This window comes from Macaca fascicularis, chromosome 15 (genome assembly GCF_037993035.2).
Source record: "Macaca fascicularis isolate 582-1 chromosome 15, T2T-MFA8v1.1".
NCBI lineage: Eukaryota > Metazoa > Chordata > Mammalia > Primates > Cercopithecidae > Macaca > Macaca fascicularis.
Window position 1 is genome coordinate 37,895,949 of NC_088389.1, and position 24,900 is coordinate 37,920,848.

The following is a 24,900-nucleotide window of genomic DNA, read 5'->3' on the forward strand; positions in this document are numbered from 1 at the left end:
CCTCCAGCTTGTAGATGGCCATTTGTGGGACCTCTCAGCCTCCATAATAATGTGAGCCAATTTCTTAATATAATAAATCTCCTTTTATATGTATATGTATCTTGTATTGGTTCTGTTTCTCTGAAGAACCCTGACTAACATGCATGCACAATAATGGCTGAATGGGCTTCCAAAGCATTTTATGGGGGCAGAGAAAGCCCGTGGTGCAAAGCAAGAGATAATGTAGCTAGGTTTCTGTCAGGATATAACTGACTGTAGGTTGCCACCGCAACAGCTGGGGCAAAAAAGCACACCAAGAAGAAATAAAACAGGTCATAAAAAAAAGTCTGACACAGTCTACCCTTTGCATCTGCTGTGCTCAACGTGAACTTCAGTCTATCAGTCTGCAGGCCGTAGTTGGCTGCAATCTCTGAAAAACAATCTATATAGACAGGTTAGTAGATTGGCCTGGCACAGTGGCTCATGCCTGTAATCCCAGCACTTTGGGAGACCAAGGCGGGTGGGTCATCTGAAGTCAGGAGTTCAAGACTAGCCTTGTCAACATGGTGAAACCCCGTTTCTACTAAAAATACAAAAATTAGCCAGGCATGGTGGTGCACACCTGTAGTCCCAGCTACTTGGGAGGCTGAGGCAGGAGAATTGCTTGAACCTGGGAGGTGGAGGTTGCAGTGAGCCAAGATTGCACAACTGCACTCCAGTCAGGGTGACAGAGCAAGACCCCATCTCAAAAAAATTCTCAAAAAAAAAAAAAAAAAAAAAGATAGATAGAGTAGTAGATCAAATTACAATTCCTGCTCTTACAGCAGGTCCTAAGGCCATAATTGATCTTTAGCATTTCTTACCTCAAGAAACCATTCTAGATTTCCTTTATGTTTAGCAAATATTTCAGCAGATCTAGGTTTCTTACCTTGTGCTGAAACATAAACCTTACTCCTGAAAAGTCAGACCTCTTAATTGTCTTACTGTTGTCAGTTGTGGTTGTTTCAGCTGCCGTTTACAGTGACTACACACTATGAAATCACCAAGAGATGATACCATCCCCACACACACACACACACACCGCCCAGTGCGTCCCCTGGGTTCCAGATGTGCTTCTTTCTGCCACCATTACATAGCAGAAGTATCAGGGTCAACTATCCCTGACAATATTGGTAGATTGTTTTCCCCCCTCTTCAGAATAAAGTTCCCTCCTCCATCCCATGGATACCAGGATGCAGGAATGGGAGCATAAATATCATGAGCATATCATGGAATGAGAGTCAGAGAGACTAATCCTACTTGTACTCTTGATTCTTGGACCTGTAAATTCTAGCTATCAGTGACCCAGCTTCATATACCTCATCCTGCAGGTCATATATCTAGCCTTGCAGGTCATCGTTTCAGAGTTGGCCCCTTTAATTAAGCCTTTAGTAGATTATTTACATGTTCAAATGTCCTGAAGTGTTGTACTCATTGTTACAGCTCTTTCATGAGTCTCTTAGTCCAAGGTGATATTATGTAGATAGCATTTTAGCAAGTTACGTATTCTTTTAAGTCCATAATTGATGGTGTTGGCTACAGGTAAAGCAGAAAGAGGATAAACCCATAGCTAGAGTGGGTATCTATTCTTATACAGACAATTTCTGCCCTATGTTCAATAAGATAAGCCTAGTGTAGTTAATCTGCCACAAAGTGGTTAGATGATCTCCTCATGGTGCCATTTTGAAGGCTATTTTCTGTCTCTACTGCTGTTAGTTTTGGCATTCATCAGTGGCAGTAGTTAGATTAGCCTTAGTGAGAAGGAGCCCATGCTGCTAAGACTATGCATAACCTCCATCTGTGCTATCATGGTTGGTCTGTTCATGGGCCCCTTGCACAACACTCAGGCTCAGGTGGTCAAGGAAGGATACTGGCTGACATCCACTGGTTGGCTCATCCTATCTGTCTAACTGTTGAATGCTTCTTCTGCTTGGATGATCTTTTGCATGAAATAGAGTGAGACACAAATATCTGCGTGTATTGTATGCACATTCATAGCTACATTCACATGCTGCTTCTCCAAGTTTCCCTGTTCCTAATCTTTGACTATGGTCTTTCCAGGCCTCTGATCCACCAGCCAAGCCACTTGTCATTTCCAGGAATCTATCTATAGTCATACCTCAGCCCCTTTCTCTCTCCATGCAAGGTGAGCAACCAAATGTACTCCTCAAAATTCTGCTAGCTCTGAAAAATCCCCTGACTTCTGTCCTTCAGGGTTACCCTGGGGAAGGCTGTAGTGCAACCGCCATTCATTACTATTTGTTTTGAAGAAATAGTACCAGGCCTCAGTTTGGTTGGTCATGAGAAAGTTCTCTTGAGGTCATGGGTGCAAGTTGAGAGAGAGCTGGTGCAGTCAGGCTGCACCCAGAGATACTTGTAACTACACAGGTGGCTGCAAAAGCAGGGACTAGAGTAAAAAGATGGGTTGAGGGGATGTGAGATGGGGCATTTTAAATATCTAAGATTAGGCTGTAATTCCCGTTGTACTCATGGGAAGATCAAGGCTGGGAGAGCTGGTAATTATAGGTGAAGAGAAAGGAGAAATCTGACTTCTATTGAGAGCCTATGATATGATGGGGTTTTGGTGTATGTGACAATATTTAATCCTCCCAACATTTCTATTAAGGTGGGTTGTACTATTTTCATCTTATAGATTGGGAAACTGAGATTTGGAGAGAGAAAGTCACCACCCCAAGGATACATCAAAGTTAGTATTGGAGACAGGTTTTAATCATGTATCAGTTTGTCTCTGCATCACTTGCAGGACTAGATCTACTGTACTGGCAGGACACAGAATGCTTTCCTTATTTAATTTTACCTTTTGGACCACAAGTTCTCCTTTGATTGGGGAGGACTAGTTATAGGAATCTTCTGTGTGCCTGGATTCTTAGAAGATTCAGCCCCCATGATGAGCAAACTCATGAAATAGTCGTCTTTGTCTGACCCTTTCCTCCAAGGCACTCATTGCATCAATAATCTCTTTAATCTTTGATCCTTGGATAAAGAGTTGTCCTCCAAGAGCATCACTAGCGTTCCCTATCTTCTGAATATTTCAGCAATCACCAAAGCTTACCCTTCCAGAGTCTGGTTCCCAGAGGGGAGCTTTGAAGGGGAAACACGATCAAGTTTTTGCTACAGAAATTATAATAGCTAATATTTATTGGACACCCACATGTGCCAGGTGCTGTTCTAAGCCTTTTACATGTATCAACTCATTTAATGTTTTCGGTAATCCTATGAGATAGGTACAATTTCCATGTCTGGTTTTTACTTGGAAAAACAACAACAACTAAGTAAGTGCAGAGGTGTGTTTTGCCTGAAGTCGTGTACCTAGAAGGAGACAAGTCCAAAATGAGAGCTTGCACTGTAACCATTATGCATACCACCTCACTTAGGCTGCAGTTTGGAGAAGGATGGTAGGATGCCAGGCTGGAGGTAAGAAGACCAGTCAGTGATGATTGCAAAAGTCAGATGGTGACCTGGACAGAGAGAGAGGAATCTAGAATGGGGAGAATATAGATGATCAGAGAGTCATTTAGGCAATAGACACCACAGGGCTTGATGTTGTAGCTGACTCTGTGGATGTCCTGCCTGCCTCCCGTGAGTTCCACCACTTCCCAGCTTACTTACAGCTGCAATGTCTGTATCTCTTTGCCTGAAGGCTCGCTCTGAAGCCAGGAAACTGCCTGTGGGTAAGACAGGATGTAAGTGCCAGGGAATTAACACCCTCCAGGAGTACCCTCAACCAATAAATGATGTTATCATTCTGATGCTTTTTTTCTACACCATTTCCTCAAGTTTCCAGGTGGAATTATGCTTCAATTGCCCACAGCACAGATGGCTTGATACGTGATGTGTATCACGGGCTGACTTCATTCTCTTCCCTATCTCATGTTCCTACTCCCTTATCCTGGGTTTTCTGAAATCCCCTCAAAAACTATTTGTATTTAAATCCTCGGCTCAGCATCTGCTTCTGGGTAACTCAAACTAAGGCACAGGTGAGTGGTTATGGGGAGTGAAGAAGAGATAAGAGTCAAAGATAATCCTGAAAGATTATGTGTCCAGCTTGAATGATGTTCTCTGAAATCTGGAACTCTGGGGCAGGAATGCCTTTGAGAGGGTGGTGAGCTGCACTCAGGACCTGGTGAATCTGAGATACCTGTGCGACATCTTAGAGGAGGTACTTCACAAGCAATTGGCTCTGTGGGTCTGGAACTCAAGAAAATGTTCTGGGTTGGGGAGAATCTGTGTTAGGGTCTTCAGGATAGTTCATGACTCACCTCAAGGAGTGGGTGTGGGTATCCCTGCTCCATCTCCTTAATCATGTCCGATCTTTTCGACTCCTACCCAAATGGAAGGAAAGAATATGAAGGTTTTTAGGTGGGCGGAAGCTGAGAAAGTGCTTGTTAGAGGGAAGAGAAAGAAAGCACGTTTACAGTGAGGGAGTATTTATTGAAGTTCTGTCAGTTGCTGCAAGCAAATCCCTGATACATTTCAAAAAAAATGTCTGGAAGATTTTCCTTGCCCTGCAGGGAGTGTTTTTTAATAAGTGATGTGGTCAGAAATGTCGGTGTAATTTTTCTCAGTTGGTGCTGCAGACACTCTAAGAGTTTGTTGGAGAAATTCATTTGGTCTTTATAAAGGCTAACATAGAGATATCAGCATGCCTTGTTAGCACTCCCCACTCTCAGAGCAGAAGGTGTCCTTGATGGCATCTAGTCTAACATCCTACTTAGTAGATGCTGGGATCCCTCTGCTGTATCTCTGGCTAGAGGTTGCCATACTTGAACCTGGATTCTTCTGGTGATAAGCAGCTCATTTCTTTACAAAGTAGACCATTTAATGCTTCAACAGTTTTCATTGTTAAGCAGTTCTTTTACTGAGCTGAAATATGCCTCCCCATCACTTTGGCTCACGGGCTCCAATCTTGTGGGTACCACACTGACTTTCTCTCCTCCCTGTGCACAGGAGAGCCTTGCTAGAGAGCTGTAGGTAGTAGCTTCCCAAGTTCACTTGAGTCTTCTCTTGTTTCGACTGAACTTGCTTTTGATTGTTTTGCTCCCAAAGCTGGGGAATGGTCAATCCAGAGTCAAAAGCTAAGGCCAGAGAGTTTAACATATCAGAATGTACAGGCTGCTATGTAGTCTGTTCAATCTTAGGGAGCACCATTTGTATTGCAGACATCCTGCACAGCCACCCCTGGCAGCCTTGAGAATGGACTTCAACTTCTTCTCAGCAACTGTGTAGATGCTGGTTCCTCAGAAACACCCAGTTGCTTGTTAGGTAGACAGATATTTATGGAAAATATCAATAGATAGAGTTAAAGATAGAAATAAAGATAGAAAGAGCAAGAGCGTGAGCTTATAAAACCAAAGTGAATGGTTACATTTTCAACTTGTCACTCACACTTCTTTTCACCAAGTCCTGGCAAGTTTGTCTTCTCCTACATAGATCCTAAATTCACCTGCCTATCTCTGTCTCACCTGTCACCATCTCATCCAGTCTATCATCATCTTTTGTCTGGATTATCTCAATAGACTTCCCACTAGTCTCCCTTGATGCCTTCCCATTCACTCTCCACACAACTGCCAGAGTTATCTTCTTTAAATTCAAATTCACTGCATGGCTTCTTTGTTGAGAATTCTTCAGGGTTTCCCAATGTTCTTAGGCCAAAGATCAACATTTCAACAAGGGTTATCCCAGGCATTGCATGATCCAGGACCCCATTCTCCTGTTGAACTTTTCTCTAGCTAAGGAGCAGCTATGACTGGATGGGTGCAGTAGGAGTGTCTTAGTCCATTTTATGTTGTTATAATAGAATACCTGAGGTTGGGTAATTTATAAAGAACGGAAGCTTATTCAGCTCACAGTTCTGCAGGCTGAGAAGTTTAAGGGCATGGCCATGGCTTTTGTTGAGGACTTTCATGCCGCATCAGAACATGCAAGAAGGTCAAAGGGGAAGCAAACATATGTGAAGAGGAGACAAAACCTGATGGGTGTCCCAGCTTTCTAAAAACTCACTCTCAGGAAAACTAATCCATTTCCTTGAGAACTAATCTAGCCTTGCCATAGTGATAATTCACTAACATGAAAGTGGCACCAAGCCATTCATGAGGAATCCACCCCCATTACTCAAAGACTGCCCACTACACCCCACCTCACCACACCACCACGCAGGGGACCAAATTTCAACATGAGCTTAGCTGGGCACAAACAAACCGTATCCACACCATAGCGAGGAGGTAGCGGGAGACTTTAGATAGAGCAGAGTTTCCTCAACCTCAGTGCTGTTGGCATTTTTGGCCAGAAAATTCTTTGTTGTGGGTAGTTGTCTTGTGCATTGTAGGAGGTTTAGAAATACCCCTGGGCTCTACCCAGTAGATGCTATTAGCACTGCCCTCCCCTACCCCAGTTGTGATAATGTACAGTATCTCCAGACATTGCCACATGTCTTCTGAGGGCAAAATAACACCCAGTTGAGAATCACTGCTTTAGGGAGAGACCTAGACTTGAGTCCAATCCCAACTCTGCCTGTTTGTGGTTGTGTCATCTTTCATAGGTTGCTTAACCTCTTTGGGTCTGTTTCTCACCTATAAAATGGGATTACTAGTAGGAGACACAAAATGCAGATGTGACCATCAAATCAGATAATTCATGTATAATACTTGACAAGATAGTGTGAAGTATAGAGTAAGTGTTCAATAAATAAACAAATACGCCATTATTATTGCTATTATTGTTGTTAGCTTTGTCTAACTCTGTGAATGGGTTGACACTGGTGAGAAAATTCCTTCGCATACACACAATCGCGCACTCCCACCAACCCCAATTAAAAAAAAATACTGCTTCCTCTCAAGTCAGGGAAGAAATCAACCTGTTTTTTTTTTTTTTTTTTTTTCTGAAAAGTCAGTTTCTTGCAGGAATGAGCATAAATGGGCTCTCCTCCTTCGGGAAACAGTGGCCTTTTCCAGGGGATGGTTTAATCTTTTGGAGACAGATGAATATGAGCTGCAGTAATCCTGCAATGCTACCCCGAGAGTTGGGGAGAGGGAGAGAATTTCAATAGGGCCTTGGAGACTCTCAGGGTGTTTCAATAACTGCACTTTGTGACTTGAACTCCCCCACTGTGACGCATTCCTGGAAATAACAACCCAGGCTAATAGGAGGGAATTTCATGAGTGGAAGGGGTGAAGGTCATACCTTTGCCAAGATCATGTCCAGTTCTCTGTAGTGGGCAGGTGTGCTGGGTGAGCTGTTTGCTCCTAGATCCTCTTTCCATCCTCCTCCCTACTGCTCTGTGTCCTGGGAGGTCAACTCTTATAGAGCACATCAATGCATTTCCTTGCATTTTAAATTCCTGTTGGATTCAGCCAATGGAAAGCAGCAGTAGAAGATCAAAGGGTGGAAGGAGACAGAGGTCAGACTAATTTTCCTTCCCTTTTCTCCATCCTCAGACAGGCCCCTTCTAAGCTACAGCCACCTTGTCTGGATTTGGCAACTGCTGTCTGTCTCCATTCTACCCCCAGCCCTCATCTAGAAGTGGTGGCTCTGGAATACTGCCTTGACCCTCTGGTTTGCTGCAGCCTTGCCGTAGCTTTTGTAAATAAGACACTTTGTTAAACTCCTCCAATTGCCATGTTTGAGCACAACCTCTGGTTTCCAGCTGGGCTTCTGATGCAGCAGATCTTCAAGGGGCCCAGATAAAAAGGGTAAAATGCAGTTTTGGATTAATCCCCCCCACCAGCCGCTGGGTTGTTAGGACCATGTTTTGTTCATTCTGATTCCTCACTATAGCACCTGGCACAGAGTAGGTGCTTGGTGAATGTTTGTTGACCTGAATTAATGGGATTTGGAGTTAAGATAGGAAAGTTAGATCAGAGAGCTCCTTCACTCTGAGCTTGCCAATACATGCGAATGCTGTGGGCATCTTAGGGACATTTTGCTACGTGGCAGAAGATGTGGATGGATTCTGTGATTTAGTCATGCGGTCTCAACCTCAGGGTCTTCTTGGGCTTATGGAAGGTTCACTGGGGAAGTTGGCAACCCATGTGACATGTATGGGAAGGGCAGTACTCTAGTGGAGATTCTGGAGATGAGGGGAGTGGGAAAGGCTCAGAGAAGGAAAGCTACCTATCCAAGGCCACACAGCCAGGAGGGACAGAGCAAGCTTAAAGCTTGTAACCCATTCACCAGCAACAGTGTTCAATTATTGAGCACTTACTGTGGCCAGGTGCACTGCTTAAGCTTATCTCGGTTTTCACAATGTTGTAAAGAGGATATCATCAGCTTTTTTCACAGGTGGTAAAACAGAGGCTCAGAGAGATAAAGTGATTCACTCAAGGTCACACAGCTAGAAAGACACAGCTGAGATTCAAATATAACACTAAAACTGTGTTCTTAACTTCTGTTTCAATTTGCTCTCTATGGCTGTTAAAAAAAACTGTCTAGCCAGGTGGGTGCTGCATGCCTGTAATCTCAGCTACTCGAGAGGCTGAGGCAGGGGATTACTTGAGGCCAGGAATTCGAGGCCATAGTACACTATGACAGTTCCTGTGAATAGCCACTGCACTCTAGCCTGGGTTACATGGAGAATCCCCATCTCTCTTTTTTTTTTTCTTTTGAGGCGGAGTCTCGCTCTGTCGCCCAGGCTGGAGTGCAGTGGTGCAATCTCGGTTTACTGCAAGCTCTGCCTCCCGGGTTCAGGCCGTTCTCCCGCCTCAGCCTCCCGAGTAGCTGGGACTGCAGGCGCCCACCACCAGGCCGGGCTAATTTTTTGTATTTTCAGTAGAGACGGGGTTTCACTGTGTTAGCCAGGATGGTCTCGATCTCCTGACCTCATGATCCACCCACATCAGCCTCCCAAAGTGCTGGGATTACAGGGAGAACCCCTATCTCTTAAAAAGGAGGGAGAAGTGTCTAAATCCACTCTCCTAGAAGTGGCTTCAAGGAAGCAACATTTAAGCTAAGACCTGAGTTCAGGATGTAAGTACCAGTGGAAAGAGAATCTACAAAAGCCAGGAGGAGGCTGATGAACTTGAGGAAATTAGAGAAGTTCAGTGGGACAGGAACAGGAATGCGGTTGGAGCAGGTGGAAGGGGAGAGATGAGGTAGAAGGACTTTCCAGAGGCCAGATTTTGGAGGCCTTTCGAGGATGTGTGGAGGAGTGTGAACTATTCTATAGGTACCTGGGAGCCACTGAAGGTTCTTGAGCAGCCTCGGTGAGAACTAGAGGCTGGCTATGGCTGCCTGGTGGAGGACTGTGTGGAAGGAGTAGTACTGAGGCAGGAGGGCCCACAAGGAGGTTGCAGAGAAGTTTGGGTCAACTATGGTGCCCGTCTAGACTGGTATGATAGAAGTGATGGAGGAAGTGGATAGATATGAGAAATTTTAGAAGGTAGAGATTATTGGACAGGAAGCTGGTAGAGAAGGATTATTTGGAAGTAGTTGTCTCATTGTGGTTTTCCATATCCTCACACTCTGAATGAAGAAGCTAGACCCCAAATTTCAGACAATGAACCTGATCCTGCTATTCATTATACCTCTGTTCCTTCTTCTCGGAGGGACCCATGCTTTACCCATCCTGTGACCCTAACTTCAGCATTAATCATTCCAAAAATATGTATTGAGTATCAACTATGTAGCTGCTGTGAATCTACAGCATTGTACAAGTCAGACAAACTCTCCACCCTCCTGGATGCTAACATTTTAATGGGAAGACAAATGAAAGAAGATGACAATTTCAGAGACAAATGCTATGAAACAGTAGATAAACTAGGGCAATGTGACAGGGAGTGATTGTGCTGGGCAATTCTAGATGGAGTGATGTCTCCAGGGAGATGTCTCTTGGGGTCATCAATGTGGGGGCATGGAGAGAGTTGGGGGCAGGGGTAGGGGGGCCATTATCAGGAGGGAAAGTGAGTGCACTCAAGAACTGAAAGGTGGGGAGTGCTGCTGGTTCGTAGCCGGAGGACAACGTCAGAGAAGCCTCTGTGGCCTGAGCACACAGGACTGTGCAGACTTTGGCAAGGAGTTTTGATTTTATTTTAGGATTGTACACGGGAGTGATGAACTGATTTTTTCTTTGGAAAGAACACTTTTGCTGTTGTAGCAAGAACAGATTGTAGAGATCCCGTTGAGGGTAGATGGAGGGAAACCACTCCTGAGGCCCTTGTGTCAATCTAGGTGGGAGATGATGGTGACTTTGACAGTGGTGGTACCACAGGAATGGAGAAATGAGCAAACCTAGGGGGCGGGTGTATGTGTTACAGTAGGTAGATGAGACAAGGGGGATTATGGGGGAAAGTAAGAAATCTTCTTGGTCCTGGACAAGCTGCTGGAGTCACCTGTCTGAAGCCTTCGGCATTTTGTCCTTTCATACCTTTTAGGATCTCAGAACGTCATTCCGTGTGAGGAATGGAATGGGATTACCTGCTCGTCTCCTGTCGAGCATGGAGTAGCACTGCCTCTTTTAAGATGGCTTCCTTCTTGAGAGGTTGAAGAACCCTTCCCAGGACTGGGCCATCTTGCTCTGAGGTAGACATCTCTTACCTTTGTTCCCAAGAACACCTTCCTTCTTATTTATTTTCTTTTTCCAAAGAATGTGGCAGAAATATCTACAATGTCTCAAGCTCTCCTTGCTGTTCTTTCACGGTCGCAGTGATTAAAGAAAATGGGGAGGGAGGACAGGGATTATTTTAAGAGACCCAAAGAGTCCTGGCTGACAGCTCCCCTGGTAATCTAACATGGTGCCTAAAATTCCACTGTCGTTGAGCATCTTCTTCAGGTTAATCACAGTTCTCTTCAAATGCAAATGAGGCTAGAATGGGCATTGTACATTAATCTCCACCTACATATCAACTGTTTTTTTGTCCCTAACACAGAGAAATCACACAGGCTAAAAGTTAGATACCTGGGAGTGGCAGAAAGAGCACAGACTTTAAAACCAGAAAGATTCACCTTCGAGTCTCGGCTCTGCCACTTACTAGCAGTCTGACCTTGAATGCTTTCTTACCTTCCTTGAACCTCAGCTTCCCCGTTGTAAATGGGGGCTCAAGAATACCTCCCTTGCAACATTATTTGAAGATGAAAGTGACAGAAGTGAAGGACCTAGTGCACTGCTTGGCCCATAGTAAGTGCTCAGAAAGTTCCCTTCCTTTTCTTACTTTTGAGCTTTGTGTCAGGCTCCGTCCTGTCTACTTGGCCCAAGCTCCTCCTCCTTCTTTGGTCTTGCATGGTTATTAAGCGGGTCTTGGCTGAGACATCGCCTGTGGCAACCCATGGCAACCTCTCCTTGCAGAGGCTGCCAAATGTCAGCCCCTCTATAATAAAACTTTCTTTCCCCTCCAGGCTAGAAGGAGGGCTAGACAGCCTGATTGTGCCCGTCCCTCTGTGATTAAGGTCCGTAATCAGCCCAGCTGCTTGATGGAATCGGAACTGGCTGATTAGCAGGGCACACTTTGGCCTCAGGTTAATGGATGATTTCACACTGTGGCTGCAGAGTAATTACCAGTTAAAAGGTCTGAGGCCAGGGCTCTGTGGTCTTGGGGAGGTCTGGCCCCATTTAAATGCAGAGTCAGGAGAATAATCTTCTATTAGCCAGCAGCAGGTAGCTAAGATGGGAAGGGGGATTGGGGGTGGGGGCAGGACCTCATGGATGTGTCTCCAGAGGTCTAGGCTCATTCTCAAATTGGCCAGGTGGACTTTACTTACCATTAGGGAGCCAGTTCAGGGGTGTGACAAGAACAGGTTGAGGGATTCAGACAGACTTGGGAGGAATTCCAGCTGGACCACCTCTTGTCCATGGGATCTTTGGCAATGCATTTAACCTTTCTGTGCCTCGATGTCCTCATCTAAAAAGTTGAGTTAAAAATGCCTGCCTTATAGGGTCAGTGTGAGCTTAATCAGTTCTATGTACACAGGTGCATAGAGGTGCTCAACGCAAACTATGTCTTTCTCTTCCCAGTAGTATGTACCTCTGGCTGGTCAGTGATTCTCCTTCCAATTCTCTGCACAGACTGTTCCTAAAAATTGATTGACTTTACAAGTATTTACTAAATATCTGTGGTGTGCCAACTACAGTGTCAGTTGTGGGGTAAGATGCAGTCCAAAAATTCAAGGAGCTTATAATCTTATGGAGGAGTCAGGCTAAGAAACTGGCTGCCGGAACAACGTTGTGATATAGATAAACAGGATGAGTATGGAAACCCTGAGCTGAGCCCTTAACTTAGACCACAAGTCAGAGAGGCTTCCCGGAGAGGGTGATTCTAAACCAAGCACTGTAGTTGGAGAAGAGCAGAGGTAACATTTCAGACTATGAGAACAACTGAGGCAAAGGCCCAGAAGAGAGGTAGGCATGAGACATGTTTGTGGGAAGAAATGAAAAGGGCTCAGTGCCTGAGACACCAGTGGGTGAGTGAACTCATGAATGAATGTATGAATGAGTAAACAAGAAAATGGGGCAATGAATAGTGAATGAATAAGTGAGGAATGAGTGATTGAGTGAATGAATGGATACCTGCATGGATGAAGGAGTGAATGAATGATGTCATGATGCATGGATTCAGTGCATGCATTCAGTGATTGAGTGCATGCATTCAGGGCACCACCCCTACAACACTGTTTCAGTAAGGGCTACCTTGTTCACCTTACCAAAAATTGCAAACTCCCCACTCCTACCTCAGACTCTCAATCACCCTTTTCCTCCTGTGCTTGTTTTTCCTTTAGCCCTCAACACCCTCTGAATACATGTAATGTGTTGATTTATTAAATGTACTGAGAATTGTGTGTATCCTCCCTCTTATCCACTGGGGCAGGAAATTTTTTGTTTTGCTCACTGACCTATGGTGCTCTGGCATGTAGTAGGTATTTAATAGATGCTTGTGGAATAAATAAATTACATGAGGTGTTGAGTAAGGAAGGGACTGGAGGAGGGAGGAGAGGGTTCTCAGAGCCTGAGCTTCTGGGCCCAATTCTCATGCTCCAGTGACTGTATACACCTGAACTTCTTTCCGGATATTTCTTTTTTATTTTTATTTATTTTTTTTTTTGAGAGAGGGTGTCGCTTTGTCACCCAGGCTGGAGTGCAGTGGCACGACCTCGGCTCACTACAACCTCTGCCTCCTGGTTTCAAGTGATTCTCATGCCTCAGCCTCCTGAGTAGTTGGGACTACAGGCACACGCCACCATGTCTGACTAATTTTTGTATTTTTAGTAGAGACAGGGTTTCACCATCCTGGTCAAGTTGGTCTTAACTTGTAAACTCAAGTGATCTGCCCGCCTCAACCTCCCAAAGTGCTGGGATTACAGGCATGAACCACTAAGCCTGGCCTCCAGATATTTCTTAACAGAGCTCAGCAGCCTGGCCACATGGATCCTCAGAGATGCTGCCCTAGGTCTGTTGGGCACTGCCCTGAGGCTGACCTTGTAGTGGGTGGTGTGTGGCCCCTGAAGGAAAGAAGGGAGGGAAGGAAGGGAGGCAGCAGGAAGGCAGTTGCTGCTGGGGAAAGCAATTCTGTCTCCTTCGGCAATCTCAGCAGTGGCCACTTGTCAGAAGAGTCGGCAGGGAAAAAAATGACAAAAAAATCAGGTCCAATTTATCACCTTCAAACCGTGTTGAACAAGCTACTGTAGCTACTTGGTTTTGAAGAACTCCCCCTTCTTCCCCCTACACAGAACAAACACCACTAAATGCCTCTCCACCTGCGCAGCTGAGCATTGGCAACCTCGCTGCCAATTAAAGGGCTCCCTGCTGTGGGGGCTGATCCAGGGTGGCTGTCGAGGGGGGTGGTGGAGAGAATAGAATCATTAAAATGGGAGAACAAAGGAGGTAGGACAAGTTCAAATGAGATTAAGGCACAAAGGGAAAGGCTGCCTTTCCGGGGCATTTATGCCTAGGGACAGCTGGGTGCCTCTGGCGAAATTTACCTGTAGCCCAAGCAGTTGGTAATAGCCAGATGCCTACAGCGGGGGGAGTCGGGTCCATCTAAACAGAAGACTTTCAGGGCACCCCAGATATTTCCATACCTCCTGTGTCCCTGTCTTCTCAGGTCCCCAGCTCACAGGGAGCAATGGTCAGCATGGTTCCCAGACCTGGTAGAGCCAAGGCTTGCCCCAATCAGTGCTTCAATGGACTCTTCTGCAGCTCCCTGAAAGGTCTGATGACCACCACAGTGGGATGCCTCCCACAACAGGGAGCTGTTTACCTCCAGCAGCAGCACCTCTCCCTCTTGATTCTGGTGACAGTGATGACAAAGAGTCCGAGTTTACTGAGCACTTGCTGTGTGCTAGGCACTGTTCCAGAAGCTTTATAGGTGTTGAGTCCCATTTACTGTGTTCAGTGTCCTCCTGCCCCTTCTGCTCTTTGTTTTCCACTCTCCAGCTGTCTATCTTCTCCCTCTCAGAGTCTTTGCATGGGCTGTTTCCCTCTGCTGGGAGGAAACGCCATCCCTGCCTCTCTCAGAGTGCTGTCGGGCTGAAATGGGTTGATGAATGTGAAAGCCCCACACATCTTGCAGCCCCTGGAGAGAGCCCTGCAAATGACAGCTATTTTTATTGTCCACCCAGAGTTCTAGCTTCCATTGACTATGAAATAAAGTTTTCTCTCGTTAGAGGCCCACAGCTACGATGATTCTTTCACTATACACCTGGATGCTTATTCGCCATCTCTTAATTTAAGAGTACCCCACCTCATGGGGTCTGGTAAGAGTGTCAGCACAGCCTGGCTTAATTAAAAGGCAACATCGTCATTTCATTTGTCATCATCACCACCACCACCACCACCATCATCATCACTTTCATATCATTGAAGTCTGCCATATTTTGAGCACCTATTTTAGGCCAGGCATTCTGTCAATTGCATCACATCTGTTTTCTCGAATCTTTCAAAAAAACAGTGGATGAGATGAGATTAGGGCTTGCCAAAGCAAAAGAGCTTCCTGAAGGTTGAACAGCTACTAAACACCCTAACCAGGATTTGAACCCGTATTTGTCTGACTTCATAGCCTCAGTGCTTTTTATTGGGTCACTGGCCATGCATCTTTGTTTTCCATTCCCTTTGCCAGCTTTAGAAGATGCCTCAGTTAAATTCTGACTGTACATCTGACTGTCATGTATTTGGGACAACTGTAAAAACTCTCTGTTTAATTTAGGGCTGCCTTCTACAGAGCTTGCAGTTGTTTCTTACTTTTAAATCTTTTTCATAGAAACTTCTCTTAACCTGTATTTCTTCCATTTGGGGGCTTAGGCAGTGGACCTTTGGGTCAAAATGCAAACATTTTACATCCATCTTTATGTGTTGGGTGCAGCCTGGCTTCTAGACCCTGCCTCAGTCTGCACCCTATCCCCAGATTGAGCACTTGAACCCCTCTGTGACTTCATCTTGCCACTGGGACTAGGACTGTTCCTGACTTGAGGCCAGAGGGGCTCCAGCCTCATGCTCTGGACTCATCATTGAGTTCTCGTCCCCCACCCTCCATTCTGTCCCAGATCTGAGGGGTCCTGTTTTCTGTCCCACATCATGTTTCCATTTTGTTACCTCCTGCTTATCCAGGCCCTTCAGTTGAAGCCTCAGTCTTGCTACTGTTGGCAACATGACTGCCCTGCTCCACCCCAAGACATGGTGGTTAGGACCAGGACTTAACTTAAAGGTCAACCTTATCTATTAAGCTTTTCTGAACCTCCACTTGTCTCCACTGGTAGAACTGACCTTAATCTCCTTTGTAATCTGGGACAGTGGACAGGTTCTATCTCAGCACCAGCATCTCCAAAGCCTTCATTTCTCTGACTCCTTTCCCCAGGCAGTGAAATGAGACCATTTCAAACTGGTTCCTTTTAGTGCCATATTGGTCAGAGGTTGAGGATTTTCCTTCAGGCCACAATCATCCATAAGGTGTCCAATACCTCTATTCTCTCCTCTGGGGTCCTTGAAAGTGTCAAAGACCCTGGGACCATGGATGGTTTTCATGGAATGAACCAGTGGGAGGCACAGTCTGCAGGGCACAGACAACCACCATGGAAGGCTGAATGACCAAAGGTTGAAGGGCTTGACCTCTGGCTGATGGGGTCCCCTTCAGATGCTGCTGAGGCAGTTTGCATTCCTGTATACCCTGACACTTAGGTTCAAGGTCATTTTATTCCTCGAAACAAATCTCCACCTCACCCTTTTTGGTCCCCAGGGTCCCTTTTCAACTTTTTCTCTCCCTTTTTTCATTCTTATGCCCTTTACTTGGTTTCTGCAATCACAAGAACTCTCTCTGACTCTGTGAATTTGAAAGCATTCACAACAACCTTTGTTTTACATTCCACAATAGATGACTTATACCTTCACAAGCAGCCTGGGGAGCTGGGAAAAGAAGAGTCCCTTGGGGTACAATTGAAAGAGTTCCATGACCCCAGAGTCTAGGAGCAAGCGCATAGATTAATACTTACAAGCATTCCCTACCACACTGCATTTCCCACAAGAGCAAGGATTTGGCCTCATTTGTCTTTCTCCCCACAACACTTTACCTGGTGCCGGGCCCACAGCAGGTGCTCAATGTATGCTACAAATGTTGGAATGAATGCAGATCTAGTTTTCTGTTGCCGATTTCCAGCTGCCATCATTTCTGGATGTTGTTACTGGATGCCAGGGACCATGGTAACTCCTTTAAGGAGCTTGAGCCTCAGGACATGTAAGTAATTCCCCCGAGCCCCCTAACTAATCACCTGAGTAGTACGTGGTGGAGCCTGGAATTGAACCGAGCTCTTCCTCACTGATGTTCCTACTGTTCATTAATCACCTCTCATTTTTTCCTAAAATGATATGAGAACCATCCCATGTCTGCTTCAAATCACTCATCCATACACTTCTTATGTATTTCTGCTTAGACAGTTTTTGGCTATAACTCTTCAGGTAATTACTTAAACTCTCTGTGCCTCAGTTTCTTCATCTATAAAATGGGGATAGTAATAATATCTACCTAAGGGTTATTGTGAATTGTTACATAATGTTATGTATATGCAAAGCATTTAGTTACAAGACTTGGATATAATAGAATTATGCAAATGTCATATAAGTGTTGGCCATCATCATGATCATCATCATCAATGGCAGGGGAAGGGTATATTTTGATGGTCTACTCATTCTTCAAGACCCCACTAAAATACCATCTCTTCCATGAAGCTGCGCTCAACCCCCTGGCCAGAATCAGTCTCTCTCTCTTCCTTACTCCCACAGTCCTTTATCTGTTGTATCATTTGTGGTACTTTTTAATGCCTTTCTCTCATTGGACTGAGCAATATAGGACCAAATATAGACAATGGGCACTCTATAAATCCTCAGTGAATTGACCAAAGCCTGGAGGATTTGTCTCCTCGGACTTCCTCCAGATCAGCAAGGGTTAAGTGAGCCATCCCTAGAAGATGCCAGAAGGTGGACTTTTGGCTCTGGGAAAGCCTGCTTCTTCCTTCACTTCCAAGCATTCATCATCACTCCTGTCTCCTGCCTAATGAGCACCCAAAGTGATTTTCTATTGCTTGTAATTCACCAGAATTGTTGCAACATTTAGAAGGGCCCGGAAATTGACAGCCTAATACCCCTGCTTGCCTGTCGTCTCGATGACTTGTCGAAGGCTGAGCTGATTGCTTCTCCTGCAACAATTATCCTGGAGCTTCAGACAACATCAGAGGAGATAAACAGTTGGAAAGGTTAGAGACAGGGACTGGAGGAAAAACTCAGGGAGAGCATTTGAGAAACGGGGTGAGCAGGAAGATGTCCTGAGCACTCGTGGGGAGGAAAAGTGGAGAGGAGGAGCCCCTTCCCATCCTAAGCTCTCATGGTTCTTAGGAAGCATCCATGATTGTTGGAATCTGAAGTGATGCAGGAGACAGCAAATTTGCTGCTTTTTGGAATTCATGGGGATCTTCTGGAATTTCCTGGCCCCATATTCTCATTTTATAGATGAAGACACTGAAGCCTAGATAGGGGAAAGGGTTGACTCTGCAGAGTGGGTGGCAAAGACAGGATTGAAGTCAGATCTCCTGTCATCTCTAAAATGGATTTAAGGGTATGAGAGTGCAGATGTCTTTTCAAGATCTTGATTTCAATTCTTTCTTTCTTTTTTTTTTTTTTTTTCTTTTGAGAGACGTGGTCTCACTCTGTCGCCCAGGCTGGTCTTGAACTCCCGGTCTCAAGTGATCCTGCTGCCTCAGCTTCCCAAAATGCTGGGATTACAGGCATAAGTCACCTGCCTGGCCTGATTTCAATTCTTTTGGATGAATACCCAGAAGTGAGACTGCTGGATCATATGGTAGTTCTATATTTAATTTTTTGAAGAATCTCCATACTGTTTTCCATGGCACGGGACATCATTTTATATTCCCACCAACAATGTACAAAAGTTCCCTTTTTCTTCATACCCTTACCAATACTTGATGCCTTTTGTGTTTTTGGTGATAACCATCTTGACAGATGTGAGGCAATATCTCACTGAAGTTTTGATTTGTACTTCCCTGAAAATTAGTGAAATTGACTACCTTTTCACATGTGTTGGCCATTTGTATGCCTTCTTTGAAGAAATGTCTGTTCAACTCTTAGCCCATTAAAAATTAATATGTAATTGCTGTACATATTTTGGGAGTACTTGTGATATTTTGATACCTGTACACAATGTGTAAGAATGAGATCAGGATACTTGACATATCTATCACCTCAAATGTTTATTTTTCTTTGTGTTGGGAACATTACAAATGTAGCTATTTTGGTGTATACAAAACGTTAGATTTTGGGGATTCTTTGGCTATTGAGTTGTAGAAATTCCTTATATATTCTATAAATTAACACCTTATGAGATATATTGTTTGCAAATGTTTTCCTTCATTGCATACTTTGCCTTTTCACTCTGTTGATTGCTTCCTTTTCCGTGCAGACACTTTTTAGTCTGATGTAGTCACATTTGCCTATTTTTGCTTTAGTGACCTGTGTTTTTGGTGTCCTATCCGTGAAGTAATTGCCAAGAACAATGATATGGAACTTCTCTTGTGTTTTCTTCTAGGAGTTTTAGGAGTTTCAGGTCTTAGGTTTAAGTGGTTTAATCCATTTTGTGTTGATTTTGGGAGAAGATCCAATCTGAAACTTTTGCATGTAGGTATCCGGTTTTTCCAACACCATTTGTGAAAGAGAATATCTTCTCCCTAGTGTGTATTCTTGGCAGCAGTACTATTTATAATAACCAAGATGTTGTAGAAACAACCTAAATGTCCATCTATGAATGACTGGATAAAGACAATGTGGCATATACATACAAGGAAAAACTATTTAGCCTTAAAAAAGAAGGAAATCTTGTCATATGTGACAATATGAATGGACCTTGAGGACATTATGCCAAGTGAAACAAGCCAGGCACACAAGGACAAACACTGCATGATTCCACTTATATGAGATAGACAGGGCCAGGCAAGGTGGCTCTCGCCTGTAATCCCAGAACTTTGAGAGGCTGACGAGGGAAGGTCACTTGAAGTCAGGAGTTTGAGACCAGCCTGGTCAACATGGTGAACCCCCGTCTCTACTAAAAATACAAAAATTAACCAGGTGTGGTGGTGCAGGCCTGTAGTCTCAGCTACTTGGGAGGCTGAGGCAGGAGAATTGCTTGAACCCAGGAGGCAGAGGTTGCAGTGAGCCGAGATTGCACCACTGCATTCCAGCTTGGGTGACAGAGTGAGATTCCGTCTAAAATAAAAAACAACCAAAAAACAAAGAGAGAGAGATATATAATAGTCAAAATCATAGAAGCAGAAAGTAGAATGTGGCTGCCAGCAGCAGGGGGTAGGGGAAACTGGGGAGTTACTACTGATCTCAGGTGTGCAAGATGAATAAGTTCTAGAGATCTGTGGCACAACGTTATGCCTATAGATAACAATGCTGTATTGCCCACTTGAAAGTCTGTTAAGAGGGTAGATCTCATATTAAGGGTTCTTACCACAATCAAATTGAAGAAAAAAAAAAAGAAAGAAAAAGAAAATAACCTATAGCTAAAAGGGAGCTTGTCCTAATAGACACCATGTTGGACATGTTACATATACTTTCTTGTATAATCTTGACAATTTCATGGGAAATGGGCATCATTTTCTGTATTATAGAGATGTAGAAACTGGAGCTCAGAGAGGCTGAGTCTCTTTTCTAAAGTCATCCAGCTACTAAACAGTAGGAAAAGGATTTGAAGCCAGTAGGTCTTGCTTCAGACACTGCATTCTTCTACCATGCTGTGACTTCACTTTATTAGTCTGCCTACTGCTAGAAGCCTTTGTACATATTAAGTTATAATTAGTTCATCTTGTCCCTTTCAAATTTTTAATTATGTGACTGCCAATCAGAGTATCTAATCAGTGTGAAAGTCCAGTGTTTCTGAATTGAGTTAATAATGACTTAAAAAAATGAGTCATATCATAGTAGACTGTCAATTCCTCAAGGGTGGAGACAGTTTCTTAACCTGACTACTCATTTCTGCATCCCAACATCTAGTCAACGGCTGGCACATAGTAGGCATACGAATTAGCTATTACCACAATCCTATCGCATAACAAACATCCCTAAATCTCAGTAGCTTACAGCAACATGCCTTTGTTCTTAGGTTTCCAGGTCTGTAGATTGACTGTGGGTGGTTCAGCTGATCCAGGCTAAGTGTCTCTGTTTCAGGCTGTGGCCAGCTGGGTGTGGCTCCAGACTGGGGGATTGTTTTGGGGATCAGGCTGAAGGACAGAAGCTACCTGGGAAGTCACCTCATGAGAGGTCACATGAGCACAAGGGCCTGGGCAATCTAAATAGGACATGTAAGGCCCTTACTTGCATAACGTGTGCTGGCTTCCCTGGGCCAAAGCAAATCACTGGTCTGGCCAACATCCTACCACCATAAAAGGAGAGGGGAGTGAATATTTACTGAATACTGTGACCTGGGTCTTCAAGAAACATTGACTTGAGCTTTGGGGCCTGACCTTAGATAAATGGTACTCCCATTCCTGAGTCAAGCATCCGAAGACTAATCTCTTTGATTATTGAGGATCTGGGATCACAGGTCTGGAGCCTTAGAAAGTGGCTCTAACAAGGACCCGCTCAGGACCTCATTTGGTGAGTGCCTTATGTGTATTTGGGGGATCATCCAGACTTGTAACTGAGGGTAGCACAGGGTGATGAGAACAATATGAGCTCCAGAGTCAGGTGGACTGAATCCTCCATGTGAAAGATAACCCAAACTCTACTAAGACGTGGCCTGGCTTTGCTTCTGTATTTGACCTCACCTCTCCTTTCCTCTTCCCTCTGATTCTTTTCCTCTGGGCTCCCTCTGGTTCCTGGGGCACAGAAGCTCCTTCCTGCCTCAGCTTTCTCTTGCTATTCCCTTTGTCTAGAAGGTTCTTGCCTGAGATATTCACATGGATGATTCCTTCTTATTATCGAGATTCTAGCTCCAATATCACCTGCTCACAGAGATTTTCTCTAACCAACTGATTTCAAATAGCACCCGCATTGTATTCTCTCTCTCACCACCTGGACATTTATTATCTCCCTTGTCATTATCTAAAATAATCTTATTTATTTGTTTTCTTATTTATTACTTATCTCTCCCTTCTAGAATATAAGCTTTGTGAGAGGAAGGATTGAATTTGTGTGATTCAGAGCTATTTCCAGAGGTTGGAACTGTGTCTGGCATGTGGTGAGTGCTGAATAAATATTTGTTGAATGAATGAATGAATGAACAAAGGAATGAACAAACAAATTGGTGGAATAACCATAGGCAAATTACTCTGAGGACTCAGTTTCTTTTTCTGCAAAATGGGACCACTAATGTGGGTGTTGGTCATTGGCAGGTTTTGAGATAATGCATGTACAGTGTTCAGTGTGATGGCAGCTACATAGCAGGTGTTCAAAGTGGCAGCTTCTGCAATAATTGCTGTTGTCTTAGCTTGGGGCTTTCTTGATGACCCATTCTAGCCTAGGGTTCTCTTGGCTCTTCAGAGCTCTTTCCTGGCTGGTCTTGGCAGGCCCCATCTCCCCACCCTCAAGGAGCTGGAAAGGCCAAGAAAATGGCTGCAGCAATGAAGGGAAATGAGATTGGAAAGGGTCCTTAATTCTAAAGGATTGTCCCCAAACCCAGAAACTGCATGTTAAATCAGAGTCCTTCCCATAACTCATAGTCTATCTCCATGGAAATGGGCACCATATGGAGTTAATTAGTAGAACAACAAAACAATCAATTAGTTCCTTAATTAGTTTTACTAAGAAATGATAACAAACAAACACAAACACTTTATTCCAACTAATGCCCGAGCTGCAGTGATAGTTTAATGGCCTTGGAAAGCCAGCTCAGGCGTTGGGCCGCTGTGAGCAGAGATTTATTCCCATGATATTGACAGGTTCCCTGATCTCTGTCCAGGCTATGCATTTCATCTTTATGATCAATTATTTACAATATCTGAACACAGCTGAGGGGTCGTCTGGGAGCTTTTCTTTAGAGATAGAAAAAAAAAATGCAATAACTCAAATCCTATGAAGCCACCAGCTCTAGAATGATCATTCCCTGAATCATTTATTTGACAAACATTTACTGAGCATTTTCTATGTGCCAAGCATGGCACTGGGCATGAGGTAGACAGGGGAATGAGGAATGATTGACTGTGGGGCTCACATTTAGAGAAGCATGGAAGATCAGACAAGCCAGTAGACAGTTTCTACCTGTGTGGTTAAGTGCTGGAGTTAGGGAGGACAGGGCCCGCGGTGGGGCTAGGGTGCTGTTGGAGTAGAGAGGAGGTATCTGTAACGCATTTGGAGGGGGTGGTGGCTAAGCCTGCATGGATGAGTCACATGCAGAGCTGGCTCCACTGGTAGCCTCATCAAGTGGAAAGAGCACAGGAGTGGGAATTGGAAGACCTAGACTCTCCAGTCTTATGGTTGAATCAGAATCTACCTGTCCTCTCATCTGTAAAATGGAAGAACGACACCCACATTTCTCCTCCCAAAGGGTTGGTATAGGGATCCAATAGTGTTGGTATAGGTTTGCAAACCTTTTGTAAACCACAAAAGGCTTTACACAAGCAGATATAAGATCTGAGCAGAAGGCTGGAGGTAAGACCAGGGGGTCCCAGAGATGCTTGACCTTCCCAAGGGATCTATAAGGAAAAGGGACATTCCAGGAACACTTGGGGTATATCTCTATCTATCTGTATCTACATCTGTCTATATCTACATCATCTACATGTGTGTATATACTCATATGTGTGTGTGCATATATAGGCCTACATGAGTATATCTTTATCATCTATGTCTCAGAAAATTTACTTTTAAGAGATGATATATGTTAACAATAAAAAATGGAAGCAGTGAAAAGAAAGCTTCTCACCCTAACCCCCTGTTGCAAAATCTCCAGAAGCAACTTCTGTGAGTTGTTTCTTCTGCATCCTTCTGGGGAACGCTGTTCAAACAACACATTTTTATAAGTTCTGCCTTTTCTCTGAAACATACTGTTGTGCACTTTTACTTTTCACATATCACACCCTGGAAAATGGTCTGAGCACATACGTTGGGATCTACCACCTTATTTTTAATGGCTGGATGATATTTTATCATGTGGATATATCTTAACTTATTTAACCACCTCCCCCAACCTTTTTTGTTTAAGTGATTCTCCTGCCTATGCCTTCTAGGTAGCTAGGACTACAGGTGTATGCTGTCATGCCCAGCAAATTTCTGTATTTTTTGTAGGGACAGGGTTTTGCCATGTTGCCCAGGTTAATCTTGAACTCTTGGACTCAAGCAATCCACCCACCATGGCCTTCCAAAGTGCTGGGGCTACAGATGTGAGCCACTGCGCCTGGCCTCCAACTGTTCCCTTTTAATGAACATTATGTTGTTTTCTGTATCTTGCTCCCATAAGCAATGAGTTCTCCTGTTGGTTACCTATAAAATTTTTCATAATATATCAAATTTTCTGTTTTGTAAGCTAGGATCTGTTGACATATTGGATCTTTATTGGTAGTTTGAGGAGTAATTGATACCTCCCTTATTTTTATGTTTTTTTTTCTTTATTTATTGCCCATAAGGACTTAAAATGATCAGAAATAATTGCTTAAAAATACACACATCAAATCTAGGATTAGTGTTGCAGGTATCCTCGCTTGACTCACTACTATTGCAGGGAGAGAAGCAAGTATTAACACTCCTGAACATACATATTAAATATCAGCCAATTAAAGGGTGCACACAGCATCTTTCCCCTTCCATCCCTCACCCCTAAGCCTTCACAGGTGTTTAGATCATAATTATGGTCTTCCGATCCTTGGCTTACCTATGGTCTTCCGTGGCTTACCTATGACAACTCTCTCTTGAGACAAATTGAACAAAGAGAACCAGTGGTGGGCACTGCAGGATGAATCTTATAAGACATGGAGCTGCCAATCATGTTGGATCCTGGGAAGCAGAGGAACTTGGCTGACAGAGAGCAGACACAGGGAGAAGCAGAAACCATGTGGCCAGGAGGGGCTGGTGACTTTGGTTCCTGGTACTTTCCTGCCCCAGATTCTGCAGCCTGCTGAACGCTCTCTTCCTCTGAGCTAAATCAGGGAGCACATCTGTTTCTTTGCTACCAAATAGCCCCTAAGTCCAACAGTAGATAAAGATGATATTCCACTACTATAAGATTTAAAGAGACTAGAATCACATCTAGATACAATGTGTTAATTTTGTCAACAGTCCTTAAATATTATTAGTTATTTCTTAATCAAATCCTGATTTCCTCCACAGGCTTGGGTAATACATATCTTTCTACCTCCATTTTATGCCTTTAGCTGAAGACATTTTTTTTTTCCTGAAGTTTATCCAAATATAGGGTTTTATGCTTATGTGGCCTGAAAGTCTTGGAA